The 18,110-nt window shown below is 43.3% G+C and overlaps 1 protein-coding gene across 3 annotated transcripts in view; it reads left to right on the plus strand.

Moving 5' to 3' along the window:
• Nucleotides 1–225: 225 nt before the first annotated feature.
• SEMA3D (semaphorin 3D) overlaps nucleotides 226–18,110 on the plus strand; it is a 180,419-nt gene continuing 162,534 nt past the window's right edge. The window contains exon 1 of one of the 3 annotated variants that reach the window (XM_044423327.1): nucleotides 226–358. The gene's annotated coding sequence lies outside the window, so the exon portion shown is untranslated. Of the gene's footprint in view, nucleotides 359–388; nucleotides 871–18,110 lie in introns of those variants that run through there. The other 2 variants (XM_044423325.1, XM_044423328.1) reach the window with 2 other exon arrangements.

The following is an 18,110-nucleotide window of genomic DNA, read 5'->3' on the forward strand; positions in this document are numbered from 1 at the left end:
TGCTTGAGTCCACTTTGAGCTCGACTTTTCCCTCGTCTGTCTGTCTGTCTTTCTGTCTGTCTGTCTGTCTCCAAATCAATCAAGAGCATCCCTCAACAAAGCCGTCAAGGAATTCAGCGCCGCCCCTCTTAGCGGCGGCGGCGTCCAACCCATCCCCTTAGAAAAACCTGACGGGTGTCGGCAAACTCAGGGCTGCTTCAGCCCGTGTCTCCGTCAGCTGCTCCGGCAACCCTGAGCTGAGGAAGAGGGCGAGATCGGCCGAGCCGCCGCCGCCGCCGCCGCCGCCTCCAGCACAGAGGTCTCTTTAGCGGAGGCCGCCTGCCCGCTTCCCTGATCCCGGTCCTGTGCGGTTGTGCGAGTGAGTAAGCTCACCCCCTCCCCGCCCCGTCTCTGGAAGCCGCCCAAGGGCAGCGGCTTGCGAGGGGATTTGCCGCTCGCCGCCGCCACACGTGCATGGGATGCGCCGTCTGCGAGGGAGCGCTGCAGCCAAGTTGCGAGCGCCGAGGGCGTGTGCGCCAGTCGCCGCCGTCGTAAACTGACCCTGGGGGCACGGCCGTGGCTTCGCCCTGGCAAGAGAGCGGCAGACAATCAGACTCTCGGGCCTCCGAGGCGGACTGCGCAGCGAGTCGCTCCTGTCTGAAGTTTCCCCAACTCGGAGCCGCGAGCTCGCGGCGGCAGCGCCCTCTGTTCCGTCGGCTTAGCAAGCTTCGGAGATCCTCCCTCCCTACCGCCCTGCCCGCCCGCCCGCCCGCTTGCCTCTCTCCAGCCGCCCGAGCAGCTTCTCCTTATCTGGGGGCGCAGCGCGCGTGTGTCCGGCCCCGCGGGACGCTTACAAGAGCCGCGACCGCCACCCGGGCGGAGAACGAGGAGGTAAAGCGCGCTTTCTGCGTCAGGATTGTGATGATTCTCTTGGCTTTACCAAGAAACCCCCCTCCTTCTTTGCGTAACTTTGGGGTGGCACCAGAGCAGCCTGCCTTGGCCCCCAGCTCGCCGCCCGCTGGAAGTGTCGGAAAACAACTGCCATCGTCCCCTGCTCATATGGGAACGATGGGCATGGTAGTCCGACGCCCCCGGAGTGGGAAGGCAGCTGCCCCGAGAAGGCTTGCGGTGTGCGGCGCTTCGTCTCTTCTCCCCGTCATATTCAGCCCCCGGCGCTCGGCCATCTGCTGTCCAGCAGGTCGTGCCCCTTGAGGCTTGTGGAGCAGTCGCGTGTGGCTGTGCCGACGCGTTTATTGACGCGCGTCCACGCACGAGCCGTGAATGAACCGAAACGTGTTGGGGCAGGGGCGGCCTGGAAAACGACAGCAGCCCCCCTGCCACAGACACGCACGCACATAGCCACGCCGCCCGGCACCCACTGTGCCGTAGTCCTGGGACGCTCCATGTCCCTGGATGAAGCGCTGTGGGGCTCCCTTCCGAGTCTGAGCGGAGCTGTAATCCAGTTGAAGGGCTTCGCTTTAACGGGGTCTACTCTAAGCCCGATGAGCGTCCGATGAAAGCGCTGCGATGCTGGTTTGATGGAAGCTCAGCTCTCTGCAAGAAGCGACAAGCCATCGTCATCCTAGGAACAACACCCCACAGTGATTTGGAAGAGTTAGGCGGGCGTCGCTCGCTTTCTCGCGAGTGTGTCCCTAGATCGGACTGCCCGCTCACATATAGCAGCCCTAGACCCTTCGAGCCCCCCTGCCAAGCGCAATGGGCACATCTGAAGGAAAGGAGCAGGTTCATGGAAAGCCAAGGCTGCGATCCCGTGCTTGCTCGTGTAGAATAGCAGAGTGAGCGTGTGTTGGAGGGCGGGGGCGGGAGGTGTCTTAATTGTTTATGGAAGTAATTGCTTCCTTTCTAGCTGCCTTTGCTGGTCTCTTGCAGCTTGGTCTGCAAAAAGCAGTGGTCCTCTGGTCACTATGATTATGATTACTGGTAAAGGACCAAATCCCGCAAGGTGCAGTTTAGTTTGATGGTGTCATTGTGGAAGCAGCCTACTAGCTTCCTCTCCAGGATTGCCCAAGCTGGTGTCCTCCAGATGTACCAGCGGGGGATGATGGGAGTGAGTGTGCAATGCACCCAAAGGACACCAGGTTGGGGAAAGCTGAGGATTATAACAAGAATGGAGAATGACATCTCAGAGAGGGAGGTTTATTGGGATCCAGCTTGCACGGACAGTTCTTTGCAGCTGCCCTTCCTGCTTTAATTTTATGGTGTTTATGCTTGTGTTTGGGTGTGCTGAATCTTTAGGCCTGATTCTAGGAACGCTTATGCAGAAATAAATAGGTATATAATTTGGGGGCCATACCCTATGCATACTTAGTTGGCAGTAAGTCCCACCAATTTCAAATGGGATTAATTTGCAAGGGAACATGAATGACATTGGGTCAGGAATGTACAGATGCTGCCAAATCCATTTTGTGTACATTTTACAGATTGTCAGAGGCCCTTTGTTCCATCATCTGCTCTTTGACAGAATTGGATTATGTGCAAATGCATTTAGCAGTTATGCAAATTTGCACTCCCAGAGATGCACAAATCCCCCCAGCATACACTAATCCCTCCTGCATGTATATTTTCACCATGTAGCTCATGGGGGAGATTAGCATTTTGGTCAGTATTTTATTATTATTATCATTATTCTTTATTTTAATACATAAAACTATGAAAATTATGGAAAGTTTAAAAAGTCCGCAAATCTGTGGAATCTGTAAAACTTGGGAACAGCTGCTGGTCTGCTGCAGAATCCATGGGCTGAATCCTTAAACATTTGAGCTCATTTGAATCTGTCGTGGCTGTGGCTGCTCTGTGAAGCACACTTGTCAGGCATAAGTCCCATTAAATACTGTGGGATTTACTTCTGAGGGTATTTGCTTAGGCTTCTGGCACCTGGTTGCCTACAGGTGGCTGTCCAGAGCCATGGTCTGAAAACCCTGTCATCCTGTTTGAGTGATGCTTGTGCCATGCTGACAACATAGGAGGACTTCCTAAAAGGTATAGATTGCTTCTACTGTACATATAGGGTTGCTGTCCATAGATAAAGTCATGTGAGGAATGTGACATCATTACTCTGCTGAGCAATGAAGAGTGATCCTTTATTGGCAACCTTTATGAGCCTCTCCCTTTGCAGACTCCATTCCTGAGCTGCAGGAGTTTGAAAAATGGGGTTGATTAGTGTCCAGTCTCTTGGGAAGGATTTTGTATAGCAACAAGGAATGCAGCAGCCACTGCCACTGTTGGGGGAACCGTTGGAAACTCTGTCTTGGGCTCTTTCAGAGCACAGATGCCTCCTGCTTTCTGCCTGACAAAGATGCAGGGAGTCAAGTTGCAAATTTTAATCAGCAGGGACAATCTCTGCAGATTGTTTCTTGCTCCAGTGTTAGCTGCAAACATACCTGGCAGTGGCTTGTAGGAGGCAGTTTGACATCAGGAACAACTATTCATAATAATAGGTAGGGCTAAACTATCTTATGGTGGTGATAGTGAAGACAGGCTATCTTAAAATAGAGGAGAGACTGCTTTGAGGACAGAAAGTAGAATAGTTTTTCTTTTCTATTTTTTCAATGCCAGCTTCTAGTCTTTCTCTTCATCATCATCTCCATCAGCAACACATTTGAAATGAAGCTTAAGGCCATAAACCATGGAACTGAAGGATCAGTAAAAATAATGAGAGCAAAGCCAATTGCAGGGTAATTTATATTTTGAGGCTGGACACAGGAATGTGTGACTCCAGTACAGATGCGATTTCCTCACAAGTAGTCCTTCCCATTGTACAGGGATATGAAACTTACTAAAACAACACACTAATGGTGTTCAGCATATGCATATATAGCTATTACTGTACAAAAGAATGTGGAAGGGCAGGATCAGAATGCCAAAAAAGGATGCTGTAAAGATAAAGAAATGCAAGAAAGATTTGTATATAAGAGAATGACTTGGTGCACCATTTCATTTTTTCCCCTCTGATTTTTAAAGACATGTTATACACCTAGCCAGGAAATCTTGTTTTATGGGTCTGCTTCCCAAAAAGAGATTAGTCATATCTTTCTATTCTCACTTTTCATTTTTCCATTCTCTGATCATGGAAGGGTACCAACTGCATGCACATTTCCAATGTGTCAGGTAGTCATAACTGTGACTCAGCCCTCCTGATGATAGCCAGATTTCTTTAAATTGAAAAATGGTTGGTTGGAAGCTACTTCCCAGCACTGCAAGCTCTGATTGGTCAGTCAGTCTATTGCCTCCCTACTTCCTGAGTCAATATGATTCCAAAGCCCAATATTTTGCAATGAAAATTTGCCTATCTTCTCATCATAGCAGTTATCCATGCTTCCTGCATGAAAGTTTGGAATACCTCCTAGATCTTCTCTGATTATTTAGGATAAACTGGTTTCTTTATTTTATGCTATCTGTCTGACTTTCCTCTTCCCAATATTTATTTTCAGTCTTCTGAAAATATTTTCTTAATTTGGACTGTTCTGATAGCCTAAATACTTAATAGTCTTTTTTCCTGCATGCCAATATTTTTTTCTTCTGCATGCCAACCTAATTATTTTTAAAGTAACTGCTCCTTTACTGGCAATACCGTCTATCAGGAATTCTTATTTTCCAAGCAATGCATATTTTTCATTTGGAGGAATTCCCTCCCTCAATGATGCAAGCTGACCCATTTCCCTTAGGATTGCTTCAAAACTCACAGCAGTTTGGTATTAGAGGGTAGGCATGAGATGGGCAATACCACTTGAGACAAGATGAAATATTAAACCAGTTGCTTTATTAATGGGACGTTTTATGCATAAGGAAAAAACACTATTAAGAATGTTCAAAAATGCTTGCTGACACTTCTTAATGATGTAAGAGACAGTAACTAGGTTCAGACAATATGACAACCCATGGATTGAGTATGGGTTGTCATTGGATTGGAGCTGTTGTTTAAACAGGGATTACTGTATTTTCTGAACCCAGGCAAGGTAACAAATTGTGGCAAATAGCCTCCAGTTCTCAACTGTCAACAAAGCATGGGTTATCTTCCTAGGTTGTTCTTGGTTAACTAGCCATGTTTTGTTACTAAAGCTGAGTTCAGACAACACAAGCTGTGCTTGAACAACAAAATTCTCCTTTCCAACTGTCATTCCTCCTATCCCTAGCAATAACCCACAGGCAACTGGAATCTGATGTTTCCCACACCAATCCCAGTTGAACTTATATGACCCAGTCCCCATCTATAAATATAAAAAGTTATTATCACTCTTTCCCTCTTTAGAAAGTGCTACCAAGCATTTGCTACTAAAACAGGGCTTCCACACAGTAGCATGGGTTTGCAGGGTACACCATTATATTATAGCCTCACAGAAATTACACACAGTAGCTAAACATGTTGACATCAAAATCATTTATATGTATTTCTTCACACATTCCAATCCAGTTGATATTTTACAGGTACTATGAATGAACCCCACCTCCTTACTGCATTTAGGCTTTGTTTTATGAATTAATATTTCTGTAATGTTCTGCATTTGAAGGGTTACCTTTATGGATACACTCATGCATATTATGCTTGTATTGGGAATTGAGAAGTAAATGGTTTAGTAATATTCATGACACCTGCTTGCGGTTCACTGTTTTCTGTGGACTTTGGCTTCACTGAATTCAGTGAAAGATAGCCCCAAGTAAGTGTAGTCCTACAGATGCTACCCAGAAGTTCCTTATTTCAGTGTGGTTTACTTCACAGTCAAGGAGTATAGGGTTGCAGTTTAAAGGCATAACCCCAAACACACTAGTACCTCTGGTTCTCAGAAGTACTAACTTTTAGGAAAATGTATATAAATGTTCAGTCTGCAACTTTATGCCATGGATGGTATCTTTGATCAGTTGTACTGATTTAAGACATGTCTTCAAGAAGAGTTCACTCAGTGATAGTAATTCATAGCCTCTGGTGGTGTTTAGGGCAGGAAGTAACAGTGAAGGAAGTTACAATCCTAAAAGACAGACAGACTGGTTATATCTTTCCTGCTTGGTCATTGCCAGAAAAGTCTCTGTTAGAATGATACCATGTGGGAAGACTCTGTCTTGGGGACACCATTGTTTGAATAAAAAAGTAACTGTTCCCAAGCAGTGCACTTTTCCAGATAGGGCCAGCTGGCATAGCTTCTGGATCTTTGAAAAACAGGTGTAGTGTGGCAAGAGATGTTGATGTTAACTAGAAACATACAAATACTGCAGATATGTTGCTCATTGGCTTTTTCTTTGCATGGAATTGTCTTTGCAATGGATGAGATGTCTTAAAAACTAGCTTCCGTATACAGATGCCCCCCAGGCATTTGAAACAAACGGCTGTTGTGTCATGTACTTTGTGCGAAATAACTGTTTAACTCCTTACTAGAGCTCTTTGTACCTTTTCATATTGTTATACTTCAGCAAAAATAAAGACAGAACAATAAAAACGATGGCTTTGTCAGGATTTCACAGTGACAGCACTTAAAATAGTCCTGGAGTATGCCCTTTCTACTTCCTTTCTTCCTGTGTTTGTTCATTCCCTCTTCTTTTTATTAATGTTTCATCTGAATACATATCTGCATACATACAGGGTTGGTGTTGAGGGCAGACATAGCTGGCATCTATTGAGGGCCTTCACTTCAGCAAGGGCCCACTAACTGGATCCTTCTGGAGTCTTCACCATTGCAACCTTGTGTTAATCTGTGCTTCTTTCTGGGCCAGACAGCCGTGGTGGTGAGATGGAGAGGATGCTGAATTTGACTGCTTGCTCACTGGTAGCAATGATGAGAAAGAGAAGAAGGAGCAGTAGCAGCTGGTGATAACTGTACTGAAAAGACAAACTCGCTGCAGAAAGGAGCCTGCTTAGGGTGTCTTGGCCAGGAGAACTGGCACTGTAGAGTTGCAGCCTTCCCCAGCTGGGTGGCCTCCAGATGGATCCTCTAAGTGTACTGGTGACAGTTCTTGGCCATCTAAGTAGCTCAATCTATGCTTCTGAACTCCACTGTGCAAAAAACAAACAAAAGGAAAACCTACAGTATCTGCATAAGGGGTTATTTTTGACCCCAGACAAACTTCCTCAGGCAAAGCAAATGCTGCCTATGAATTGCCTTTGTTTGACTGAATGTCCCCCAGAAGGTTCGAATCAGCATAACATTGGATTTCGCTTTTCAGCTAAGTAATTTAAGATTTAAATCTTGCCTGCAGCAATGCATACCAGTAAAACAACACCTGCCCTATTGACCTTTGAGCTGCATAACAATAGTTAGATCTACAAACTTCAGACAAACATAACAAATATTTTCCTCAATTGAATTTAATTCTGTTTGCTGGAGGTTCGGAGATTCCCATTATCAGAGGGCGATTAAGCATGATCAGAGAAATCATGTTCCTTTCAAGCTGAATTCTTGGCTTGAGTGTGATGGTCTGGTTTTCAGTTTATTGTGAAATCTAGATAGATGTGGTCTTGATTTACTCACTGCTTTACCTTATACAATATGCGGACTAATCTTATGCAAAGTTAATCATTCTTCACCATCAGGGAGATTAAGCACGCCTATGTCTGCATAGGATGCAGTTGAGAGTAGGCTAAGTACAGTCATTGAGCCTGTAGGTGCAATTTGGCTTGCAGGAGATTTCCTTTCTGTTCAGTCTCCAAACAATGCTTTGTCCATACCAAGACAGAGCAGCTCTATGAATTTTTGGATTATCTTTTTGTTTCTAAGTTCAGATGGCCTGTATCATGTGCTAGAAAAGCAAACTCAGATTGTACTCCTCCCATGCAAAAGCTATCCTACAAATAACGCTTATCCCTTGTATTTGATTTATTAGCTTTCCATGCATGAGTTGCTATTTTATTTTAAATGACTACTCAGTTACCCAATACTAAACCTACAGCTTGAAACAGTCCAGTCCAGCAGGTACTGAAACACATGCTCATGCATCCCATGTGGGTGGTCTCCTGACTGCATGATAAAGCATTTGCTACTGCTGCTTCTTGCGGCATAGTAGCTAGCTTTTATGTTTTTGCCAAGCAGTTCCCAAATATGCCACCTTTAAGGAATCCTATCTATGTTAACTGGTTTGCTGAGGAATGCCCCTGTGATCCTCTACATGGGGTGCATTCCCAATTTGGTACTTTACAAATATCTTGGAGTAGACTTGATAGGAGTTGTGGTCCAAGAGAACTCAAAGGCATCAGGTTGGGAAAGCCTGCTGAAGGAAATGGATAGGTGGAAGACAGATCTCCAGAATTTCCTGTCATCATGGCAAGTAGTCAGGAATGCTGGGTGCAGAACTCCAAAGCATCTGGAGATTTAACTTCTGCTCACTCCTATTGCATACAGAATGGATACACTGTAAGGCTCGAGCTCCGTTCTCAGGTCACCAGGTGTGTTGCACCTCATCGCCCCGTACGACCTAAGTGTATATTCTTTGAAGAAACCCAATGCTTCCCTGGAGCTACACAGTGTTGGCATGCTAGGTGGGTAAGGTAAACGCTTTTTCATGGAATCCTGTCATGACTGATCTAACCGAGGATCCCCAGGGTTCCCTAGCACACAGTGGGAACATTATTGTTCCAATCTTTTCCATAAATAGGCACCTCTTTCCGCTGGTGCATGTGTGTCCAATCTTTAAAACAGCAAGCAGTTAAATTGTTTCCAACCCATTTGGTAAATGTATGAGCGTTGCTTGAGGAAGCAGATGTTTTGCCCAACTGGCGGGGCCTCTAGAATCCTTATTTATGATTCACTGGAGCTTTTTGGTGAGGAGAAATGTTGGGCTGTGATTTATATTGAAGAGGGGAATTGTTGTATTTCCTGGAATATTTAGCTGTAGTTTTTGTTTTGTTTCTGGATTATGCAAAGTGTATATCGATCACTTCAAATCAATGAAGCCATAGCTGAGAGGTGCAGAAGCAATATGGTTTTACTCTGTCCATGAATAGCATTCCTGAGTTATTACAACAGACTTGTGCTGATAAATGTACATTGGAATGGTACTTAAATACATTGGGAAGAGGCTACTCTGCAGAATAGAGATGGTTTTATTCCTTTGTATTTCTTGCTGCCTCACACACTTATATATCATTGCATTTTTCATCCCCTGATGACAGGTATGTGAATGGACTCTGTTTAAAGAAAGGTGCTATGAATATTAAGTCTGTGATGTTATACTTGTGAGGGCCAATGAAAGTTGTCACTGATAATATGACATTATCTACCAATTTAAACTGTTGTAGCCTGCTGATGCCAGCAAAAGATGTTATTTTTTCTCTTGGAAGCAGGTCTGCTGGAGCAGCTTCAGCTTGCCAAGGAAATGGACCGCACAACTTTCCCCATAGCAGATCTAAAACATGGACTTTTATCTTACATCTCAGACATTTAGGAATACAGAAAGGGGCTTCTGAAAGTTAGCTCAAGACTTACTAAGACTGAAGTCCTTATCTGAAAGCAAGCTCCGCTCAACTAAATGGGACTTGCTTATGAGTAGATATCTGTGGGATTGGTCTGTGAGGCTGACATGAAAAGTGTGCATGCATTTGACTCAGGGGGTTAAGTGAGTTTGAAACATAGTGGTGGAGGAGAGGTTTATGAATGCCCCAGGCCAACAGGAAGATGAACAAGTGGGTCCTAGGTTAAATAAAGCCAGAGCTGTCTCTAGTTACAGAAATGACAAAACTGAGTCTGCCTTACTTTGGGCATATCATGAGAAGGCAAAACTCCCTGGAGAAGAGAATCATGTTAGGGAAAGTGGAAGGTAGAAAAAAAGGAAAAAGAAATATGAGATGGATTGTTTCCATTAGGGAAGCCACAGACTTGAACTTGGAAGAAGGGATGTCATGGATAGGACATTTTGGAGGGTTTTTATTCATAGGGTCACCATAAGTCAGAAATGACAAGAAAGGTGCCCAAAACTTCTACTTTACAAAGGGCATTCTTGTATTTGAAGGGCTATCAGAGGACAATCCTCTGTTTGAAGGGTTATCGAAGGATAGTCCTCTATTTGAAGGGCTGTCTTCTCCAAATCTAGCTTACGTATTAAAAACAACAGCAACAACACTGTAAACAGGAACTTTGAAGTTACCCATGAGGATTTGTCAGCTGGGCTGCAGATTGAGCAGGTACATGGGTTAGCCTGGCCAGAATCTTCCTCCATTATCTTGAAATGCACTGAATTTCAGTATCTGCCTCTGTGCCAATAAATTAGCACAGCTAACTTCCCCTAGCTGATGCTTCTCCAAATGTATGTATGGAGATTGCTAGTTAAAGTTGTTGTCCAACACATCTGGAAAGCAGCAGATCTGGGAAGACATTTTATACACATCTCTGTTCTGCTTTGCTGCCTGTTTTGTTAATGTGTAAATGGTCATCATACCTAGAAATGCCCCCCTAAAATGTTTCATGAGGTGGGGCCGCTGACCATAGCAATTGTGGCACTTCTGCTTTCTTTTAATTTAATATTTTAAGAAATGGTTCTATTTATAGTAATAGTTCTTTCCCCTTCACTGTTTAAATCAATGCTGCTATATAACAACCAACTTTTCTTTTATATAGAGTCCATGTGATGGAGTTACACTCAGAACAATTAAGTTTGCCATCTAGGGATGCTCTAAGTTCCATTGTTGCTGATGGAGGCCCAAGTGCCCAGGAACTCAAAGTGACATTGACCAGAGATGGCCTTTTTTGGACAGGGGTAGCATAGCCACAATAGGGTACAGGCTGGAGATATCTCAGGACTGAATTCTGACAGTTCATAATTTTATGTGGGGCTGCCCTGGAGACGACTCAGTAAGCTGGAGCTAGTGCAGAAGGCAGCAGCTTGGCTGTTGGCAGAAACTGTCCCTTCCTAGCATGCAGCTCCATTGCTGAAGGAACTACACTGCCTGCCTCATCACTACCGAAGCAGGTTTATGGTTATGATGATGGTGGATAAAGCCCTTAACAGCTCGGAACTGGACAATTTGAAAGGGCATCTTTGGACTTACCAAGAGGGCTAGTCATTGAGACCATCAGGTGGCATTTTCCTGGTATTTCTGCATGGACCTTTGACCCTGGTGGAATCCTCCTCGAGAAGAGCCGTCAGTGTGATGGCACCATGTCTCTGGAACTCCTTTCCTCTGGCAGTCAGGCAAGCACCCACACTGTGTTGCTTTTGGTGCCTCCTGAAAATATTTTTATTTCAGGCATCCTTCTTTGAGCATCTGCTGTTACTTGACATTCTCTTTTAATGCAAACCTTTATTATATTTATCTTCTCAAGATCTTTTTATTGTTCACCACTCTGGGATCTGTTTAGGTGTGGAGTGGTATATAAGCGTAGCATAAATAAATAACACGGGGAGCAAGAATGCTGGCTGTATGGCAGGCAACCTTTCTCAGCTGTTGAGAAAAGAAAGCTGAAGCCACCCTGGTAAGAGAATCGATCTCTTGAAACACCCAGGCATCTTTAGTCTCACCCTTGATGTCCTAGTTATTTTTTGAATATCTCTTGACCATCACAAGGTGGCCTTTTTGACAAACAGTGGAAGCAATGTGATAAAACTAAAATTTCCCCCAAATTCATCTTCCATGGGTAGGCTGGTAAATTAAGGCTAGACTTTTATTTCATTTCTAGTTCTGTTAGCCATATTTTAATTAATTAATAGATATTTGAAATTTGATCAAGTATAGTCTCATTTTCGAAATCACTACCATTAGGATATGTTGTTGAATGGAAAATGAATAGATTTTCCTGGCATATGTGAGCAGCCACTCAACTGTAAAGCATATATGCTAAGACATATATTTGCCTTAGCATATATATACATTACTGTAGCAACTCATGGGATTTTACACCCAGGAATTGCCAGGGAGTATTTATTTATATTTATACATGTATTTATAGGCCACCTATGACTGTTGAGGCCTTCCAAGGTGGCTGGATTAATGGACCATGTAAGGTGTTCTCTCCTCATTTCTACTTTTAATCAACAATGGTTCACAGGTTTGTGACATCCAAACCTGGGAATGCTGGAATATTTATGGATTTATGGGTTAAACTACCAAAGTTAATTCATACTGCATACCTGTAGTATGCCTTTTCCATCTGACAGGACCTCCGTTCCAAAGGTAGAACCAAGCACAGTATGCACAAGAATTCATGTGTCTCTCTCTTTTCCCGGCATTGAAGGAAATGGAGATCCCTTCCATGTGGGAATTTTATATGTGCATGAGAGTATGAATGAAGTTATGCACTGGATCATAGTAGATATAAAGCCAGAGAAAATGAGTTTCCTTCAACTCTTTGCATGTTAGTTTTGCTGCATCATGTCTGCCATTATTTCCCACCCATGTTTACTTCATTAATCTCAGTGTATCTCTTTTCGAAATAAGAGATTATACATGTTTACCTGAAAGTAAGATTCACTTTTTGTGGTGGAGCTTACTGCTAGGAATATTCTTGGAGGTAATAACCACCAAACTGGTCTAACTTCTGAGTAAGAGTAAATAAGCTTGTATTGCACTGTTACTATAGCACAAAACTTATCTTTTCTGGTGAAGAGTTCTGTGTAACATGTAAGCTGGCATGGTCCTGCACCATTAATATACTGGTGCAGTTATATATTGTATTCTTTTCTGATGGCAATTCAGTGCATACTGGTATAATTTAATCTTCCCGAAGCAGATTTTGAATTACATTGACCATTGTTATATTGGGCCCATAATGATCACCATGTTGTTGTTAGTTGTGAAGTTGTGTCCGACCCATCGCGACCCCATGGACAACACTCCTCCAGGCTTTCCTGTTCCCCGCCATCCCCCGGAGTCCACTCAAGCTCACACCAACTGCTTCAGTGACTCCATCTAGCCACCTCATTATCTACCATCCCCTTCTTCTTTTGCCATCTATTTTTCCCGGCATTAGGCTCTTCTCCAGGGAGTCCTTCCTTCTCATTAGGTGGCCAGAGTATTTGAGTTTCATCTTCAGTATCTGGCCTTCGAAAGAGCAGTCAGGGTTGATCTCCTCTAGGACTGACCGGTTTGATCACCTTGCAGTCCAAGGGACTTGCAGCAGTCTACTCCTGCACCACAATCCAAAGGCCTCAATTCTTCAGCGCTCAGCCTTCCTTATGGTCCAGCTTTCACAGCCATACATTGCAACTGGGAAAACCATAGCCTTGACTGTACGCACTTTTGTCAGCAGGGTGATGTCTCTGCTTTTTAGTATGCTATCTAGATTTGCCATAGCTTTCCTCCCCAGGCGCAAGCGTCTTTTAATTTCTTGGCTGCAGTCCCTGTCTGTGGTGAGCTTGGCACCCAGGAAAATAAAATCTGTCACTACCTCCATTTCTTCCCCATCTATTTGCCAGGAAGTTGTAGGACTGGATGCCATGATCTTAGTTTTCTTAAAGTTGAGTTTCAAGCTAACTTTTGCGCTCTCCTCCTTCACCCGCATCAAGAGGCTCTTTAGTTCCTCTTCACTTTCTGCCATGAGAGTGGTATCATCTGCATATCTGAGGTTGTTGATATTTCTCCCAGCAATCTTAATTCCAACTGGTGATTCATCTAGCCCCGCTTTTCTCATGATGAGCTCTGTATATAAGTTAAATAGGCATGGTGACAGTATACAGCCTTGCCAAACTCTTTTCTCAATTTTGAACCAATCAGTGGTTCTATACCCAGTTCTTACTGTTGCTTCTTCACCCGCATACAGGTTTCTCAAGAGACAGGTACTCCCATCTCTTGAAGAACTTGCCACAATTTGTTCTGATCCACACAATCAAAGGCTTTAGCATAGTCAATGAAGCAGAAGTAGATGTTTTTCTGGAACTCCCTAGCTTTCTCTATGATCCAGCGTATGTTGGCAATTTGATCTCTAGTTCCTCTGCCTCTTCGGAATCCTGCCTGTACTCCTGCTAGTTCTCAGTCGACATACTGCTGGAGCCTAGCTTGTAGGATTTTGAGCATCACTTTGCTAGCATGTGAAATGAGTGCAATGGTGCAGTAGTTTGAACATTCTTTCGCATTGCCCTTCTTTGGGATCGGAATGCAAACTCACCTTTTCCAATCCTGAGGCCACTGTTGAGTTTTCCAAATTTGCTGGCATATCGAGTGTAGCACTTTTACTGCATCGTCTTTGAACAGCTCAGCTGGAATACTGTCACCTCCACTAGCTTTGTTGTTGCTCAGGCTTCCTAAGGCCTACTTGACTTCACATTCCAGGATGTCTGGCACGAGGTCAGTGACCACCCCACCGTGGTTATCAGGGATGTTAAGCTCTTTCTTGTATAGTTCCTCTGTGTAATCTGGCCACCTCTTCTTAATCTCTTCTGCCTCTGTTAGGTCCCTTCCATTTTGGTGCTTTATCATGCCCATCTTTGCATGAAATGTTCCCTTCATATCTCCAATTTTGTTGAAAAGATTTCTGGTCCTCCCTATTCTATTGTTTTCTTCTATTTCTTTGCACTGTTCATTTAAGAAGGCATTCTTATCTCTTCTAGCTATTCTCTGGAATTCTGCATTCAATTGGGTGTAATCTTTCCTTTTCTCCCTTGCCTTTCACTTCCCTTCTTTCCTCAGCTATTTGAAAAGCTTCCTCAGACAGCCATTTCGCTTTCTTGCATTTCTTTTTCTTTGGGATGGTTTTAGTTGCTACCTCTTGTACAATGTTGCAAACCTTCATCCATAGTTCTTCAGGTACTCTGTCTATCAGATCTAATTCCTTAAATCAATTTGTCACATCTACTGTATATTCATCAGGGATATGATTTAGGTCATACCTGAGTGGCCTAGTGCTTTTCCCTACTTTCTTCAATTTAAGCCTTCATTTTGCAACAAGAAGCTCATGATCTGAGCCACATTCAGCTCCTGGTCTAGTTTTTACTGACTGTATAGAGCTTCTCCATCTTTGGCTGCAGAGCACATAGTCAATCTGATTTCTGTGTTGACCATACCAGGTGTATGGTCGTCTCTTGGGTTGTTGGAAAAGAGTGTTTGGTGCGACCATCGTATTCTCTTGACAAAATTCTACCAGCCTGTGCCCTGCTTCATTTTGTACTCCAAGGCCAAGCTTGCCTGTTATTCCAGTTATCTTTTGGCTTCCTACTTTAGCATTCCAATCTCCCATGATGATAAGGACATCATTTTGGGGTGTTTATTCTAGAAGGTGTTGTAGGCCTTCATAGAACCGCTCAACTTCAGCCTCTTCAGCATCAGTGGTTGGGGCATAGACTTGGACTACTGTGATGTTGAATGGTTTGGCTTGGATTTGAACATTCTGTCATTTTGGAGATTGTATCCCAGTACTACTTTTCCTACTCTTTTATTGACTATGAAGGCTACTCCATTTCTTCGGCGGGATTCTTGCCTGCAGTAGTATACCTGATGGCTATCTGAATTAAATTCCCCCATTCCTGTCCATTTTAGTTCACTGATTCCTAAGATGTCGATGTTCAGTCTTGTCATCTCTTGTTTGACCATGTTTAGCTTGCCTTGATTCATGGATCTTACATTCCAGGTTCCTATGGAGTATAGATCCTTGCAGCATCAGACTTTCCTTTCACCACCTGATACATCCGCAACTGAGTGTCCTTTCAGCTTTGACCCAGTCGCTTCATTCTTTCTGGAGCTACTAATACTAGCCCTCTGCTCTTCCCCAGTAACATATTGGACACCTTCCGACCTGAGGGGCTCATCTTCTAGCGTCATATCTTTTTGCCTTTTGCTACTGTCCATGGGGTTTTCATGGCAAGGGTACTGAAGTGGGTTGCCATTTCCTTCTCCAGTGGATCACGTTTTGTCAGAGCTCTCTGCTATGACCTGTCCATCGTGGGTGGCCCTGCACGGCATAGCTCATAGCTGCATTGAGCTACGCAAGCCCCTTCTCCACGACAAGGCAGTGATCCATGAAGGAGATGATCACCATATATGTGGCTAAATATTTCAGCTTCATATTTGTCCCATACAGTTTTATCGCATGACAGTTCAAAAATTAATAGAATCGTTAGTGAGAAATCCCTATTATAATATTCAGTAGATTTGTTTCACAATAAATTATGCATGGTCCTTCTCTCTTTCTCTTATTCATATGGTTATATAGCTTGCAATCCTGTGTATGCTTACCAAGGAATAAGTCCCATTGAGCTCAGGATTGCATTGTTAATATTGGCAAACAAACATTTGGTAAAACTTTATAGGATGACACAGAATGCTACAAACAAAGATGTTTGCTTTCTCTATATCAGTGTTAGAAACTGGCATATTAAAAGCCTTTAAGTGGAAAAAAAACTATGAAATGGAAAAATGCCTTTATTTTTCCTATAGATCCTTATCTTCAAGACATTTCAATTCTTGCATTTTTCTTTATGACTCCTTGGAATGCTTTATAAAGTATATACATGAATGCTTTTCTTTTTCTAGTACTTTGATCTAAAAAGGTATAACTATCTACACCTAAATAATTCAAAGGAAACAGTTTAACTGTGCCTTTGATGCAGGACTTTTTCTGGGGTCACGAAGCAGCCTATTGAGAAAGAGACTGGAGTCAGTCCAGTTTGCTTACATATCCAGAGAAAATTTTTAAAAAGGAAGGAAGGTATCTGCTCCACTGTTCTCAGTTGCAGATGTGACAAAACTAGCAACACTCATTCTGAAAAATAGCACATCTAACATCCTTGTTACCCAACTAGTTCATCCTCCTTTAGAAAAGGAGCCTTGTCTTCCCAGCATTCTTTCCTCAGTGCCCAATTTCTATGATCTTACAGCATGCACAGACTCTTCAGTATCTATTTGGTAAATATAGATATTCACATGTGAATGCCAACCATCTTAAATAGACCTTGTAGATACCTGCAAACAAGAGTGCCTTTTCCTTCTTTCTGCACACACAGCAATGAATGCTGTATACTGAGCAGATTCACATGACATGGTAAGAGAGTCTGGGTTATCAACCTAGTCAGTTTCAGTTTGTGGTGATGTCTGAACCCACTGTAAGATAATTCCACTGTAATATAAAGATGAATCAGTAGTTATCACCACAAAAGCCAACTGAACAGAAAGATTACCTGGTCGTGGATTACCTGGTCTTCTGCACTGGAATGAAATTTGCTGTATTTTCTTTTAAAACATAAGCATCCCTAAGTTGCATCTATACACAATAAACTAACATATGTATACTTTATGCAGATCACTGTCCTCTTTCCTTTCTCTTTTCATGATGCATTTCCTCTTTTGTGATTCCTAAGTGCCTACCCTAATTCTTATGTATTTAATACATTTTTATGCTGGTTTTTTTCCTTGCAAGGAGTCCCAGGTAGCTTCCATAATACCCGCCCCCCCTTTTTTTTCTTTTTCCATTTTATACTTTCAGAACTCTTCATGGGAGGTTAGGCTGAGGGTGGCCTAGTGAGCTTCTTAGGCAGTTGGTAACTGGAACTCATATCTCCTGTGTCCCATATCACTTTCCTCCCCAACACAAATCATTTGGAAGACCTGGGTTATCTCACCAAATAACCTGCAGACACTGGGAAAAAATAATCTTGTTTCTGCATCCTGCATCCAGGGACTCTGGTAGCATGATAGAGCTATCAAAAGTGCTCTGTTGTCTCCCTTGCCAAGGTAAATTTTGACAAGTGCAGATGGTGGGATGGGTTCCAAGGGACAAATCAATTCATTTAGAATGGAAGCCTAGAAGTTTTCAGGCTAGTCTTAAATGTCTCCAGATGGGGAGCCGCCTGTTTCTATATCATATGGGTGACCCTATGGATTTGTTTGGCTAAAAGCATTGCTTCTTCCACCTATGTTCTGGCGTTGTGTTTGCGCTCCCCTCTTTTCTCTCTTGGCAGCACAGCGATGGTTCATTGACATTTGCTTAGCTATTACAAAAGCCTTTCCCCAGACTGATACCCTGATACTTAGATGTGGTGGAGTACAACTTCCATCAGCTGTAGCCTTTATGTCTAAAACATCTGGAGGTCACCAGATTCAGGAAGGCTGTTATTGATTGATTAATTGATTGATTGATTGAATTTATATACCACCCCAATAGCCCAGAGGGCTCTCTGGCTGGTTTACAGACATTAAAACCCCAAGTACAGTATCCAGTCTAAACAAGTAAATTGGCTACACCATGACTGAGTATAAAACAATTAAA

Source organism: Varanus komodoensis, unplaced genomic scaffold (assembly GCF_004798865.1).
Source record: "Varanus komodoensis strain SLA01 unplaced genomic scaffold, ASM479886v1 scaffold13_3, whole genome shotgun sequence".
Taxonomy (NCBI): domain Eukaryota; kingdom Metazoa; phylum Chordata; class Lepidosauria; order Squamata; family Varanidae; genus Varanus; species Varanus komodoensis.